Here is a 16,681-nt window from a genome sequence, read left to right on the forward strand (position 1 = left end):
TTCAGGCAACAGATTCTCCGAAAAGGAATAATTCAAGAATCAGGATCCGCCAATTACATTTACATGTACCAGAAATTTGACCTGGTGAAATGGTGCTGCCAACAATTGACAGAAAATATACTCTATGTATGAATAGCAATTAGTAGATGGTAATAGTATTTACTGAAAATATTTCGTTGACCAAGCCTTGACTGATAGGTAGCTAGCTAACTTAGCTACAACTATTGATAAATTCATATGGTCATTAAATATTAGCTATATTACCTCGACATGATCTGGATTTGTATGTTGTGGAAGAAAGACAAACGTGACTAATTAGCTAACAAAAATATACTCAATGTTTTGCTAATACATGAAATGAAAACAAGCATTTTATATTACAACGAACCTAACTTTAGCTAACTGTTATTCTGCTCCCTAACTAGCTCCCTAACTAATTTAGCCAGCTAGCTAGCTGACTAGTCTAGCCAACAGGCGGAACACAGCTAAACACTACAAAACATGCAGAACAGGTTGTCAGAAACTACATATTTTACAGAACAGAACGAAGTGTACAATATAATGCATGATGGCTAATCACATAAAATAATTGAATGTTTTATTCCAAAAGTACTTACCAGTATATTGGATTATAGTCCGACTGGATTGCCTGCAAGGCTAAACTGCAATACGGCAGAGTGACAGTTGAGTTATACACATCACTCAGCACGTGAGCGAGATTACATATTGCCTACAATCGAGCCCTATGTCATCACCTCGCCTGGCTGAGAAATCAACTGCAAAATGTAAACAAACCTGAGGGGGTGAAAATTGAAAAAAGCTTGGGTATTTCCAGTGCTGTGGTGTCAAAGCATTGAATAGGTATAGTTAAGCCTTAATATCTCTTATTTGAGAGATATAAACCAAAATAGAAAGTGCATTATTTTATTTTCCACTTACTGAGTCTGGTTTTATTAGAAGGAACCATGAATTCTGCTTTATATCAGAGAATTCGATTGTCAGGCCATCTGTCTGGGAGCTGAATCTGAAGCGCAGCGGAGTCATACAGCAAGACAAAGATCCAAAACACACAATCAGGTCTACACAATCAAGTCTGAAAATGGCTAAAAAGCAACACATTTTAAGTTTTGTAATGGCCTTTAGTCAAAGTCCAGACCTAATCCTAATTCAGATGTTGTGGCAGGACTTGAAAAGAGCAGTTCGTGCTTGAAAATCCACAAATGTTGCTGAGTTAAAGCAGTTCTGCATTGAAGAGTGGGCCAAAATTCCTCCACAGTGACGTGACAGACTGATCAACAACTACAGGAAGCTTTTGGTTGTAGTCATTGCAGCTAATGGTGGCACAAGCAGTTATTGAGTTTAAGAGGGAGAATACTTTTTTTGCACAGGGGCATTGGGTGTTGCATAACTTTGTTTATGAAATAAATGAAATAAGTATGTAATTGTTGTGTTATTTGTTCCCTTTATCTAATATTAGGTTTTGTTGAAGATCTGATAACATTCAGTATCAAAAATACGCAAAAATAGAGAAAATCAGAAAGGGGGCAAATACTTTTTCATGGCACTGAATATGACCATGGCCAGTTCTGCTGTCTTGTGAAAGACTCATGTAAGGCCTTGCTTCAATTGAGAAATGTTGACCAAATCAGCTGTCCCAGAGCTAGCAAACCTTATTCATCTTGTCAATTAACACAATATTAACACCTATGGAATTTTAACAAATAGTATGGCAAACCAGAATAAAAAAACCCTGTATTGTTCTTGAAAAGGTTATTTGTAGAGCCTTTGAGATTGGGCTCCTGAGTGGGGCAGCATTCTAAGGCAATGCATCTCAGTGCACGAGGTGTCACGACAGTACTTGGTTCAAATCCAGGCTGCATAACATCTCATAGGGTGTCCCATAGGGCAGGGAACAATTGGCCCAGCGTCATCTGTGTTTGGCCAGGGTAGGCCGTCATTGTAAATAAGAATTTGTTCTTAACTGACTTGCCTAGTTAAATAAAAATATAGAACCATTCTTCATGAATGTTCTATAAAGAACAAATAAAATGCCCTTTTTAATGGTTCTTTATAGAACCTTAGGGAACAGTTCTTTATAGCACCATAAACGTTCCATATAGAACCTTATGAACACGGTTCTTTATAGAACCTTACAAAAAGGGTTCTATATAGCACCACAATCTGCTATGGTTAGCCTACAAGCCAAATAACCCTTATTTGGCACTATATATAAAGTTGTTTGTGTGTGTGTATTTATGAAAGAATAACATTATGATTGAGGGTATAAACGATCAAACTGGGCCACTTGAAAACATAAAATGAACACAAATAAAGCAAGTGGCATGTGAAATGATATTGCAAAAACTCTGACTCAGACTTTTGCAAGTGGCCTGTGTGTCGCCCTCGCAATTTTACGGAGAACCGAAAATCTCTTTGTATTGGGCTGTTAAATGCAAGCATGTTCAATCTTGAATCACTTACATCTATTTTATATTGAAATATCTAGGCCTAATGTTTTAACTATGACTCCAAATGTGACATTTCAACCAAGGCATTTGGCATCATCTTCTGAATGCGCGCCTATAGACCCACTTATCAGTTCATTAGGCTGTAAAAAAATGCCGTTAGATGGCATGTGCGACAAAGAGGACGATAAAGCGCCATATGCGGTCAATGTTATTCAAAGTTCAGATGGAACCCTGACTATAATAGTGTTGTTGGGGGCGAATGAGCGCGTCCTCCCAGTCTCTCACTCCCAGTCTCTCACTGCCTGTCTCTCTCATGCGGTTACCGAGACGCAGGCTGGTCGTGCCACCTAAATACCTCAACCAGCTATCTGCTGTTCTGCGTTATCCCCTCTGTGCCGCCGTGTACAGCTTGTGTGATTGTTGCAGAGGATTAGGCTACTCGTTTCTACAAGGTTTTGCTCTGAGCGCAAAATTATCCGCTATAGGTGTTTTGCCAAAAATCAACTAATTCTGAATTGAACAGTAGGCTATTGCTTTTTAATACATTTGTCCTGGTATGCTTTTAATCCTGTGCTATTTTTCAAGTATCTTAAGGAAGAATGGAAATCGATCCAAGTAAGGACGAATTACGATACATCCGAAATATAGGTTTACAGTAAAATTGAGTGAGCGTTTGAGTTTGATTGAATTAACTCAACATAGGCTACATTTGACCAGTTTCGCTGCACCAATATAGTGCCCGTCTTTCAAACTGCTGAGAGACTGGAGAGGTTGTCTCGCACTGAGTGAGTCGCTTTGGAACGCGCACTATCCACAGAGCGAGCCGGTGATGAAAAAGGTCGGGATTGCGATCAGTAGGCTAGCCTATATTGCACATTAAAAACGATTTTGGAATAATGGTGAAGTGAAAATAAGATCGCCGAAGATGCAACATCTCCTTGGTAGAATACACGATGGACAAACGCCTGCCATGAATGGTAAGAAAAGCACCTGTCCGTTTTGGGTGAGGTTTCATCATTATCAAGTCGTTAGAATGGCACATTGAAAAGTCCATTCATTTGTCTAAACATACTTTCTCATAGTAAATTATTATCAACATTTTCTATTAATTTGTGGCAAATCATGGTGCCATCATTGGCAAAATATTTTGATGTTAGATGGAATTACTCTTGTTGTTGTTTAGGATATACTTCTGCATTGTATCATTTTTCACCCGCGCCCCTACCCTAGTCGCCTCCATGCCCCATGGTTAACAAATATTCAACACCCATGATCAAACCAGAATGTAAGATAACAATACCCATATTCATTCAGATTTTCGATTATTTAATAGAAAGGCAAAGAAACAAGTATACGTTTTTAGGGGACATATGAAAGGAGAATGAAATTGGACATGATTATTATCTTAGTATGACCCCAGTGCAGATGAACGACAGTTATTGCTTTTTCTAAATGCATGTTAATGACTATCTGGGCATGTTAACAATTTGGAGCCATCTCTGACCTTAACATATGAACCAATTTTGCACTCTCCTGTGCATGAATGCATACTACACATGTGACCCAGACTAAAGAGTGAACTGCTTGCATGGCTGGAATTTCTGGTTACCTTTCATCAATCTATTAAATAGGATTAGTCAACTTGGGAAAGCAACACCACTGGATACTGTGTTTATGGTACTTGCAGAGTAGCCCTAGTATTTGCTAGTTCTTGAAAAGGACTCCCTATTTCACATATTGAAGTACTTCTGGGAAAGTAATCTGATTCAAAGTGTGGAGTCATCCTGAATAGGATGGGTTCCATTTGGTGGTGTAGATGGAAAGAGCACCATTGAAAAGAAACACCAAAAAATGTGTTGGGTATTGATGTAGCCCATTCTTTTTACTCTCCATTTGAAGCGCTTATGCAATTAAAGTCATTTGTCCAATTTGCACATGCCCATGCCTGCACATGCCACAAGTCATTTGTCCAATTTGTATCATTCTAATGTGTTTTTTCGCGAAGGTTTTAGGGCTGGCCGATATATTGTATTTTAAGGTATGGATCCACATACCGGTATGGATTTTTACAGTACCAACTATAAATCTATTTAGATCAAATTTTAAATAAATTAGAAGTTCTACACATTGGATCACTTCACTGTCAGTTTTTATCCTCTGCCAAGGGATAATCTGCGGTGGAAGGTGGCCGAGCCACCTCGATGTTTGTAACACCATGAGACATCCCGAAAATTGTTCTTCACGCAAACACCTCTGTAGCGTCGGAACAGTTTGGCCTAGAAACTGCAAGTCCCACCGGACTCGTCTGAAGTCGGTACCGTCGAAGTGCCAACTTCTTTTTGTAGCGTCCGAACCGTTTGGGCTTCAAACTGTTGTGACCCTCCCCTCCAATGGCTTAGACTCTTAAGAATCAAAGGGATACTTTCGGATTCTGGCAATGAGTCCCTTTATCTACTTCCCAGAGTCAGATGAACTCTTGGGCACTATTGGCATGCTTCTGTGTCCAGTATCTAGTTGATGACCTTGACTCTCCTGTCAAACGCCATGCAGCCGCCAGTTTAAGAATGTGTGAAGAAAAATAATGAGCACCTTCCACAACATGTTCTCCAAACCTACAGTTCTGCTTCTAAGATAGTTGTGGCACTGCTCCTAGATTCTCAGTCCTGCCAGAGCTGTGTGTGTCAGTCCACAGATGGGTTGGTCAGTACAGTATGGGTGAAGTGTTTTACAGAGGGAAGAAAGCCCTGCGAATACAGGGCCAACAATAGCTTTAATACCTGTACTGTGCATGCAGGAACACTAACTCCTTCCCTGGCAGTGCTAGCTGTTCATGGCCAGAGCTCACTACAACATCACGCCAGGCTATACAGAAGGAAAGGGAACCTCGCTATAGTGCTTACTGCGAACCCACTGTCTGCTGTTTTAAGAGATGGCGTTTGCCTCACAGGGATTAGAGGCGTGCCTCTAATTGACTTAACATGAGCCATTTTACACCATACAACCCACAAGCACACTACAAACCCATGGTGACACATGCATGGAGATCCTAGCTCAAATCACCATGATGTGGTGGAGAGGTTAACCAATAAGTAACAGCCAATAAGACCAGAGCCAGATTCCGTCATTTTAAAATGTATGCTGCCTTGTGTGTAAAACAAATGCTGGGCTTAGCCCAATCAAACTGCTAATCTCTTGGTAATCACATATTAGGTACCCCACGTGAGTTTTGTTTACATTTAAGGTAGGCAACATTGAATATGTGCCTTGTATCTTTACTGAAAAATATTCAATATACTTGCAACCATCAGGGAACCGATTTTCTTTATCGCACAACATCTGTATTGCTAACTCATGCATTCATATGAATCCATCCCCTCCTCCCCATCTGTATCTTGGGAGCCTCTGTGAATACACTGTAAATACAGCAGTTCTGTAAACAGTCACGTATTCTTATAATTGTCTTCAAATGACTACATTACAACCACTCTCATAAGTATACTTGATTCCTTATGCAGTTGTCATTTTTGGTCAATTGAATTGAATGACTTAATTTTTAAAGCAGAACTTCAGTATTCATTGTGAAATGGCCTGCGGGTTGGGTTGGATAGTGCCCAGGCAGACAGGTCTTTGGGCTCTCAAATAACACCTCTCTAAGCAGCCCCTGGGCTGGGCCTCTCAGAGGATCTGCTGGCTATAAATAATGGCACATATGTCGCCATGCTTCTGGCTGACGCACACTAAGCCCCATCCTTAGCTGCCTGCACAGTACACTGGGACGCACAGTACAGAGAGCTCAATGCTGTGTGGTATGACTGAGGTGCTGGGTGATAGGATATGTGTGTGAACGGTGGGTTTTGTGTGTGTGTGTGTGGGGGGGGGGGGGAATTGGGGGGTGACATAGGCCTCAGGCGTGCCTCCCTCTTCATCTTTCTCGTCATATTTGTCATTCTTGTTTTATCACTATAACCTCACTCTATCACTGTTGTGTTCTTCATCTCCTCTCTCACTCTTACCCTCTGCCTCTCCACACCCACCCCTTCCCTTTCCTCCCACCCAGCTTGCACTCCTGACTGGCAGACTCTTAACCTGTCAGAGAAAGAGGTTACTGCCACTTTCTTTTGCCAAATATATTTCAGAGAATTTTATAGGCCCGTCAGCAGAAGGAAACAATAGCATCGCCATGGGACATGTAAAGACTGCTTGGTGTGCTAAGCACTGAAATCATGAAAATAGCATTACAGTTTTAAACCACAACACCAACCACAGGGGGACACACACAATTACTACAAAAATGCTGGCCAACAGGCCTGATATCAGGTGTAAGATGGGACAAAAAAAATGAATTCACAAGCTTTTCAGCTACAGGCATTCCCACAATGTCCATATACCAAGTTATAGTGAGTTAACACTTTCATTAATTGTCATGCCCTGACCTTAGAGAGACGTTTATTTTCCTCTAGTTTGGTTGGGTCAGGGTGTGATGTGAGGTGGGCAATCTAGTTTTTCTATTTCTTTGTGTTGAGCCAAGTATGGTTCCTAATCAGAGGCAGCTGTATATAATTGTCTCTGATTAGGAATCATACTTAGGCAGCCTGTAGTGATGATCCATGGCACGAAGCCTCCAGTGATAATCCATGGCACGAAGCCTCCAGTGATGATCCATGGCCCGGAGCCTCCAGTGATGATCCATGGCCCGGAGCCTCCAGTGATGATCCATGGCCCGGAGCCTCCAGTGATGATCCATGGCAAGAAGCCTCCAGTGATGATCCATGGCGCAGAACCTGTAGTGACGATCCACGGCGCAGAGCCTCCTGAGACGGTCTGCAGCCCAGAGTCTTCAGCGGCGGTCTGCAGCCCAGAGTCTTCAGCGGCGGTCTGCAGCCCAGAGTCTTCAGCGGCGGTCTGCAGCCCAGAGTCTTCAGCGGCGGTCTGCAGCCCAGAGTCTTCAGCGGCGGTCTGCAGCCCAACGTCTTCAGCGGCGGTCTGCAGCCCAAGGTCTTCAGCGGCGGTTTCCAGTTCTGAGCCTCCGGCGATGATCCACGGTCTGGTTCCTCCGGCAACACAGAAGCGGGGGGATCAGCGGGTGGAGTGGGGGCAATGCCCGAACCAGAGCCGCCGCCAAGAATAGATGCCCACCCGGACCCTCCCCTATAGGTTCAGGTTTGCGGCCGGGAGTCCGCACCATTGGGGGGGGCGGGTACTGTCACGCCCTGACCTTAGAGACGTTTATTTTCCTCTAGTTTGGTTAGGTCAGGGTGTGATGTGGGGTGGGCAATCTAGTTTTTCTATTTCTTTATTTTGGCTGAGTGTGGTTTCCAATCAGAGGCAGCTGTCCATCGTTGTCTCTGATTGGGAACCATACTTAGCCTCTCTAGGGTATGTGGGACGAAATCGTCCCACCTACTCAACAGCCAGTGCAATCCCGTGGCGCGATATTCAAATACCTTAGAAATGCTATTACTTCAATTTCTCAAACATATGACTATTTTACACCATTTTAAAGACAAGACTCTCGTTAACCTGTTGGGGCTAGGGGGCAGTATTTGCACGGCCGGAGAAAAAACGTACCCGATTTAATCTGGTTACTACTCCTGCCCAGTAACTAGAATATGCATATAATTATTGGCTTTGGATAGAAAACACCCTAAAGTTTCTAAAACTGTTTGAATGGTGTCTGTGAGTATAACAGAACTCATTTGGCAGGCCAAAACCTGAGAAGATTCCTTACAGGAAGTGGCCTGTCTGACCATTTCTTGCCCTCCTTGATCATCAGCAAGCGTCCCACCTAGCCCATAGAGGTTAATCTAACCACACTGTCCGATTTCAAAAAGGCTTTACAACGAAAGCAAAACATTAGATTGTCAGCAGAGTACCCAGCCAGAAATAATCAGACACCCATTTTTCAAGCTAGCATATAATGTCACATAAACCCAAACCACAGCTAAATGCAGCACTAACCTGCAGCACTAACCTTTGATGATCTTCATCAGATGACACTCCATATTTATATCAAAAACCAGCTTTTTACATTAGCATGTGATGTTCAGAACTAGCATACCCACCGCAAACTTCCGGTGAATTTACTAAATTACTCACGATAAACGTTCACAAAAAACATAACAATTATTTTAAGAATTATAGATACAGAACTCCTTTATGCAATCGCTATGTCCGATTTTAAAATAGCTTTTCGGCAAAAGCACATTTTGCAATATTCTGAGTAGATAGCTCGCCATCACGGGCTAGCTATTTTGACACCCACCAAGTGTGGCACTCACCAAACTCAGATTTACTATAAGAAGAATTGGATTACCTTTGCTGTTCTTCGTCAGAATGCACTCCCAGGACTTCTACTTCAATAACAAATGTTGGTTTGGTTCAAAATAATCCATAGTTATGTTCAAATATCCTCTGTTTTGTTTGTGCGTTCAAGACACTATCCGAAGGGTAACAAAGGGTGACGCGCCGGCGCGTATCGTGACAAAAAAATTCTAAATATTCCATTACCGTACTTCGAAGCATGTCAAACGCTGTTTAAAATCAATTTTTATGCGATTTTTCTCGTAAAAAAGCGATAATATTCCGACCGGGAAACCCTGTTTTCGTTCAAAGACTAAAAATCTAAAATGGACTCTTCTCGTGCACGCGCGCACCAGTCTCATTGTTCTCAGATCGACCACTTACCAAATGCGCTACTGTTTTTCAGCCATGGCCTGCAAAGTCATCATTCAACATTCTGCCGCCTTCTGAGAGCCTATGGGAGCCGTAGGAAGTGTCACGTTACAGCAGAGATCCTCAGTTTTCAATAAAGAGAGTGTAGAAGGCCAAGAAATGGTCAGAGAGGGCACTTCCTGTAAGGAATCTTCTCAGGTTTTTGCCTGCCATATGAGTTCTGTTATACTCACAGACACCATTCAAACTGTTTTAGAAACTTTAGGGTATTTTCTATCCAAATCAAACAATTATATGCATATTCTAGTTTCTGGGCAGTAGTAATAACCAGATTAAATCAGGTACATTTTTTATCCGGCCGTGCAAATACTGCCCCCTACCCTAGAGAGGTTAAGCAGCCCTTTTTCCCTCCTTGAGTTGTGGGATCTTGTTTTTGTGTAGCTACCTTTGAGCAGCCCCAGAATGTCACTTTTTCGATTTTCTCCTGTTTGTTGTTTTGGTGAGTTTCATTTTCATTAAAAAGATGTGGAATTCCATGCACGCTGCGCCTTGGCTGATCTATGACAGGGAGTTCGAAGATAGCGATCGTGACATTAATGGTGTAAATTCCTCCTGTAAATAAGGCATTTATAACACTTTTGATAATGCAACACCCATGAAGGTGTGATGACGGGTTTCATAAAGGGTATTATTAAAGGCCTTAGGTATACCCTCTTGAAGTAATGTGTTTTCATATAGCATGGTTGGAACAAATAACAAAGAGTAGCATCATCTGATAGCAAAAATATGGCTAAATATGAATTTATATCAGTCCCCTTCTAAAACTTAGCATGCATTTCAAAAGAGTGACAACATCGCTGGTCAATCAAATAATTATCATATACATTATTCTTACAGAATTTTCACTTGGGCGAGGATATTGGACATTTAATGAAAGCCTATTGGATGATAACTTTTATCTAGGACAGAAGTTATAACTGACTTTTTCCGACATAACATAGAGCAGATCCCTTATTGTATGGGACACTTTTAAATGTGCCTTTAGTGGCCATGCAATTCAATACTCATCTCTAAAACAAAAGCAATTTAGGTCAAAAGAGTCCTTATTAACAAAGGAAATAAAAGGACTAACAGTTCAGATATATAGCAATACAAACTGTACCATAGAGGCACAGGATATGTTAGAGGAAAAACAAAAAGAAATGGAGGAACTTATTCAAGAAAGATAAAGTGTAATGTATTCTAAAAAAATAAAGTGAACTTGATGGAATATTGGGAAAAATGCACCAAATTCTTTTTACATTTTCAACTTAGAAATGCTACCAAAAATAATTTACAGAAACTTCTTACAAACTACATATTCACCATTCAATATTTTGAAAGAGGATGTAAAGTACTTTAAGCATATGCTTTTGTTTCAGTCTCCTCCATTTCCACTAACCGAAGTCATTGTATGGATTTTTTTCTATTAATAATGTAAAATTAACATCTGTAAAGAAAGACTCATGTGAAGGCCAAATTTCAGAGGAGGAACTTCTTGATGCAATTAAAGCCTTTAAGTCCGGGAAAGCTCCAGGGCTGGATGGCATACCAGTTGAGGTATACCAAACCTTTTTTATGTACTCAGAGGAATGATATTAGTATGTTTTAACCACTCCTATAAACATTTTTGATGATCAGATACTCAACAAGAAGGTCTGATTTAATTATTACTGAAACAGGGGAAAAAAATATCTAGGCCATTTAGCAAAATGCATAGCACATATATTGTAATTTAAAAGGTATTGTTGGATATTATTCATCCTAATCAGACAGGTTTTTTACACGGATGATAGGTTGAAGATAATATAAGACAAGTACTGGAAACAATATAACACTATGAAAAATCTGGGAAACCAGGCCTGCTGACTTTGAAAAGTATTTGGTAAAGTACAACTGGAATTTATACATAAATGCCTGGAATATTTCAATTTTGGAGATTCTCTTATACAATGGGTTAAAGTTATGTATTGTAACCCTAGGTGTAAAATAGTAAATAATGGCTACTTCTCAGAAAGTATTAAACTGTCAAGAGGAGTAAAACAAGGTTGTCCACTATCGGCATGTCTATTTACTGTATTATGGCCATCGAAATGTTAGCTTTAATATCCGATCCAACAAAAATATCAAGGGGCTAGAAATCCACGGCTTAAAAGCAAAAGTGTCATTGTACGCTGATGATTCATGTTTTCTTTTAAATCCACAATTTAGATTCCTCCAAGGTTCTTAGAAACTTTTTCTAACCACTCTGGATTACAACCAAATAATGATAAGTATACTATATTACTTATTGGATCACAAAAAAATACAACTTGTGTACTTTACCAATAAAATTGTCTGACGGTGATGTGGGACATACTTGGTATTCAAAGGAATTATCTCACTGAAATATATTTTTATAGAAAGTTAGCAACAACAGATACGATCTTGATACTATGGAAAGAAAAATATCTGTCTATTTGTGGAAAAATCACCCTGATTAACTCTTTAGTCATATCGTAATTTACAGTTGAAGTCGGAAGTTTACATACACCTTAAACTCAGTTTTTCACAATTCCTGACACTTAATTCTAGTAAAAATTCCACTTTATTTTAAGAATGTGAAATGTCAGAAAAATAGTAGAGAGAACGATTTATTTCAGCATTTATTTCTTTCATCACATTCCCAGTGGGTCAGAAGTTTACATACACTCAATTAGTATTTGGTAGCATTGCCTCTAAATTGTTTAACTTGGGTCAAACGTTTCAGGTAGCCTTCCACAAACTTCCCACAATAAGTTGGGTGAATTTTGGCCCATTCCTCCTGACAGAGCTGGTGTAACTGAGTCAGGTTTGTAGGCCTCCTTGCTCGCCCACAATTTTTCAGTTCTGCCCACAAATTTTCTATAGGATTGAGGGCAGGGCTTTGTGATGGCCACTCCAATACCTTGACTTTGTTGTCCTTAAGCCATTTTGCCACAACTTTGGAAGTATACTTGGGGTCATTGTCCATTTGGAAGACCCATTTGCGACCAAGCTTTAACTTCCTGACTGATGTCTTGAGATGTTGCTTCAATATATCCACAACATTTTCCTACCTCATGATGCCATCTATTTTGTGTAGTGCACCAGTCCCTCCTGCAGCAAAGCACCCCCCACAACATGATGCTGCCACCTCCGTGCTTCATAGTTAGGATGGTGTTCTTCGGCTTGCAAGCCTTCCCCTTTTTTCATCAAAACTTCTTGCGGATCAGTGGGATGCTAGCGTCTCATTTCGACAACTTCCGGTGAAATTGCAGAGCGAGAAATTCAAATGACAGAAATAGTGATATTTAACATTCATGAAAATACAAGTGTCATACATCAGTTAAAAGCTTAACTTCTTGTTAATCCAGCCGCTGTGTCAGATTTCAAAAAGGCTTTACGGCGAAAGCACAACATGCGATTATCTGAGGACAGCGCCCAGCACAAAAAAGCATTAAAAACATTTTCCAACCAGGCAGATGTGCTACGATAGTCAGAAATAGTGATAAAATAAATCACTTACCTTTGAAGATCTTCTTCTGTTGGCACTCCAACAGGTCCCAGCTACATCATAAATGGTAATTTTGTTCGATAAAGTCCGTCTTTATATCCTCAAAAACTCAGTTTAGCTGGCGCGCTTCATTCAATAATCCACCGGTTTTCCTCCTTCAAAATGCTAACAAAATTAATCCCAAACGTTACCAATAAACTTCTCCAAACAAGTCAAACAACTTTTATAAATCAAACCTCAGGTACCCTAATACGTAAATAAACGTTAAAAATTAAGACGGAGAAACGTTATTGTCATTACCGGAGATAAACAACAAAGTATGGGCATTCGCCAGTACACGTAACAAACACTACAGCCAAAATGAGAGCACTTAGAAAAACTACAAATTCTAGTTCATTTTTCCAAAAACAAGCTTGAAACTCTTTCTAAAGACTGTTGACATCTAGTGGAAGCCCTAGGAACTGCAATCTGGGAGGTTTTCCCTTCATATTAATAATGACAGCCATTGGAATAAATGGTGGGCTGAATCTTTTTTTTCTGGATGGTTTGTCCTTGGGTTTTTGCCTGCCATATCAGTTCTGTTATACTCATAGGCATTATTTTAACAGTTTTAGAAACTTTATAGTGTTTCCTATCCAGATCTACCAATTATATGCATATCGTAGCTTCAGGGCCTGAGTAACAGGCAGTTTACTTTGGGCACGCTTGTCATCCAGACGTCAAAATACTGCCCCCTCGCCCAAAGATGGTCATTATGTCCAAACAGTTCTATTTTTTTTCATCAGAGCAGAGGACATTTCTCCAAAAAGTACGATATTTGTCCCCATGTGTAGTTGCAAACCATAGTCTGGCTATTTTATGGCGGTTTTGGAGCAGTGGCTTCTTCCTTGCTGAGTGGCCTTTCAGGTTATGTCGATATAGGACTCGTTTTATTGTAGATATAGATACTTTTGTACCTGTTTCCTCCAGCATCTTCACAAGGTCCTTTGCTGTTGTTCTGGGATTGATTTGCATTTTCACACCAAAGTACGTTCATCTCTAGGAGACAACGTGTCTCCTTCCTGAGCAGTATGACGGCTGCGTGGCCCCATGGTGCTTATACTTGCGTACTATTGTTTGTACAGATGAACGTGGTACCTTCAGGCATTTGGAAATTGCTCCCAAGGATGAACCAGACTTGTGGAGGTCTGAGGTCTTGGCTGATTTATTTTGATTTTCCTATGATGTCAAGCAAAGAGGCACTGAGTTTGAAGATAGGCCTTGAAATACATCCACAGGTACACCTCCAATTGACTCAAATGATGTCAATTAGCTTATCAGAAGCTTCTAAAGCCATGACATAATTTTCTGGAATTTTGCTCGCTGTTTAAAGGCATAGTCAAGTTAGTGTATGTAAACTTCTGACCCACTGGAATTGTGATACAGTGAATTATAAGTGAAGTAATCTGTCTGTAAACAATTGTTTGAAAAATGACTTGTGTCATGCACAAAGTAGATGTCCTAACCAACTTGCCAAAACTATAGTTTGTTAACAAGAAATTTGTGGAGTGGTTGAAAAACGAGTTTTAATGACTCCAACCTAAGTGTATGTAAACTTCAACTGTACCTATTTGCTTATGGCCTTACCTACACCTAGCGACTTGTTTTAAATTATATGAGCAAAAAATCTTTCATTTCATTTGGAATGGCAATCCAGACAAAATTAAACGGGCCTATTTGTATAATTAATATGGGCAGATTAAATATGAAATATTAAAGCATTAGACCTCTCACTAAAGGCTTCAGTCATACAAAAGTTGTACTTAAATCCAAACTGGTACTCTAGCAAATTAGCAAGAATGTCTCACCGAATGTTCAAGAATAGCCTTTTTCCCTTTATTCAGATTACAACCTCTCACTTTCAGTTAATTGAAAATCAAATCATATATATATATATATATATACTGCTCAAAAAAATAAAGGGAACACTTAAACAACACATCCTAGATCTGAATTAAAGAAATAATCTTATTAAATACTTTTTTCTTTACATAGTTGAATGTGCTGACAACAAAATCACACAAAAATAATCAATGGAAATCCAATTTATCAACCCATGGAGGTCTGGATTTGGAGTCATACTCAAAATTAAAGTGGAAAACCACACTACAGGCTGATCCAACTTTGATGTAATGTCCTTAAAACAAGTCAAAATGAGGCTCAGTAGTGTGTGTGGCCTCCACGTGCCTGTATGACCTCCCTACAATGCCCGGGCATGCTCCTGATGAGGTGGCGGATGGTCTCCTGAGGGATCTCCTCCCAGACCTGGACTAAAGCATCCGCCAACTCCTGGACAGTCTGTGGTGCAACGTGGCGTTGGTGGATGGAGCAAGACATGATGTCCCAGATGTGCTCAATTGGATTCAGGTCTGGGGAACGGGCGGGCCAGTCCATAGCATCAATGCCTTCCTCTTGCAGGAACTGCTGACACACTCCAGCCACATAAGGTCTAGCATTGTCTTGCATTAGGAGGAACCCAGGGCCAACCGCACCAGCATATGGTCTCACAAGGGGTCTGAGGATCTCATCTCGGTACCTAATGGCAGTCAGGCTACCTCTGGCGAGCACATGGAGGGCTGTGTGGCCCCCCAAAGAAACGCCACCCCACACCATGACTGACCCACCGCCAAACCGGTCATGCTGGAGGATGTTGCAGGCAGCAGAACGTTCTCCACGGCATCTCCAGACTCTGTCACGTCTGTCACGTGCTCAGTGTGAACCTGCTTTCATCTGTGAAGAGCACAGGGCGCCAGTGGCGAATTTGCCAATCTTGGTGTTCTCTGGCAAATGCCAAACGTCCTGCACGGTGTTGGGCTGTAAGCACAACCCCCACCTGTGGACGTCGGGCCCTCATACCACCCTCATGGAGTCTGTTTCTGACCATTTGAGCAGACACATGCACATTTGTGGCCTGCTGGAGGTCATTTTGCAGGGCTCTGGCAGTGCTTCTCCTGCTCCTCCTTGCACAAAGGCGGAGGTAGCGGTCCTGCTGCTGGGTTGTTGCCCTCCTACGGCCTCCTCCACGTCTCCTGATGTACTGGTCTGTCTCCTGGTAGCGCCTCCATGCTCTGGACACTACGCTGACAGACACAGCAAACCTTCTTGCCACAGCTCGCATTGATGTGCCATCCTGGATGAGCTGCACTACCTGAGCCACTTGTGTGGGTTGTAGACTCCGTCTCATGCTACCACTAGAGTGAAAGCACTGCCAGCATTCAAAAGTGACCAAAACATCAGCCAGGAAGCATAGGAACTGAGAAGTGGTCTGTGGTCCCCACCTGCAGAACCCCTCCTTTATTGGGGGTGTCTTGCTAATTGCCTATAATTTCCACTTGTTGTCTATTCCATTTGCACAACAGCATGTGAAATTTATTGTCAATCAGTGTTGCTTCCTAAGTGGACAGTTTGATTTCACAGAAGTGTGATTGACTTGAAGTTACATTGTGTTGTTTAAGTGTTCCCTTTATTTTTTTGAGCAGTATATATATATATATATTAGAGGTCAACCGATTAATCGGAATGGCCGATTAATTAGGGCCGATTTCAAGTTTTCATAACAATCGGTAATCGGTATTTTTGGCCACCGATTTTGCCGATATATTTATTTTTTAAACATTTTTAACATTTTTTTTTACACCTTTATTTAACTAGGCAAGTCAGATTAAGAACACATTCTTATTTTCAATGACGGCCTAGGAACGGGGGTTAACTGCCTTGTTCAGGGGGGATTTGTTTTTGCAACCTTCCGGTTACTAATCCAATCCAACGCACAAGGAGCCTGTATGGCAGCCTGCATACCTGTTACGCGAGGGCAGCAAGAAGCCAAGGTAAGTTGCTAGCTAGCATTAAACTTATCTTATAAAAAAATATAAATCTTAACATAATCACTAGTTAACTACACATGGTTGATGATATTACTAGTTTATCTAACGTGTCCTGCGTTGCATAT

General features: G+C 41.0%; 1 protein-coding gene across 1 annotated transcript in view; it reads left to right on the forward strand.

The window, feature by feature from the left end:
* Positions 1–2,773: 2,773 nt before the first annotated feature.
* Positions 2,774–16,681, forward strand: part of LOC106596863 (leucine-rich repeat and fibronectin type-III domain-containing protein 2) — a 198,221-nt gene continuing 184,313 nt past the window's right edge. Inside the window, exon 1 of the mRNA XM_045695816.2 lies at positions 2,774–3,445. The gene's annotated coding sequence lies outside the window, so the exon portion shown is untranslated. The remainder of the gene's footprint in view (positions 3,446–16,681) is intronic.

Source organism: Salmo salar, chromosome 15 (assembly GCF_965601325.2).
Source record: "Salmo salar chromosome 15, fSalSal1, whole genome shotgun sequence".
In the NCBI taxonomy this organism is placed as follows: domain Eukaryota; kingdom Metazoa; phylum Chordata; class Actinopteri; order Salmoniformes; family Salmonidae; genus Salmo; species Salmo salar.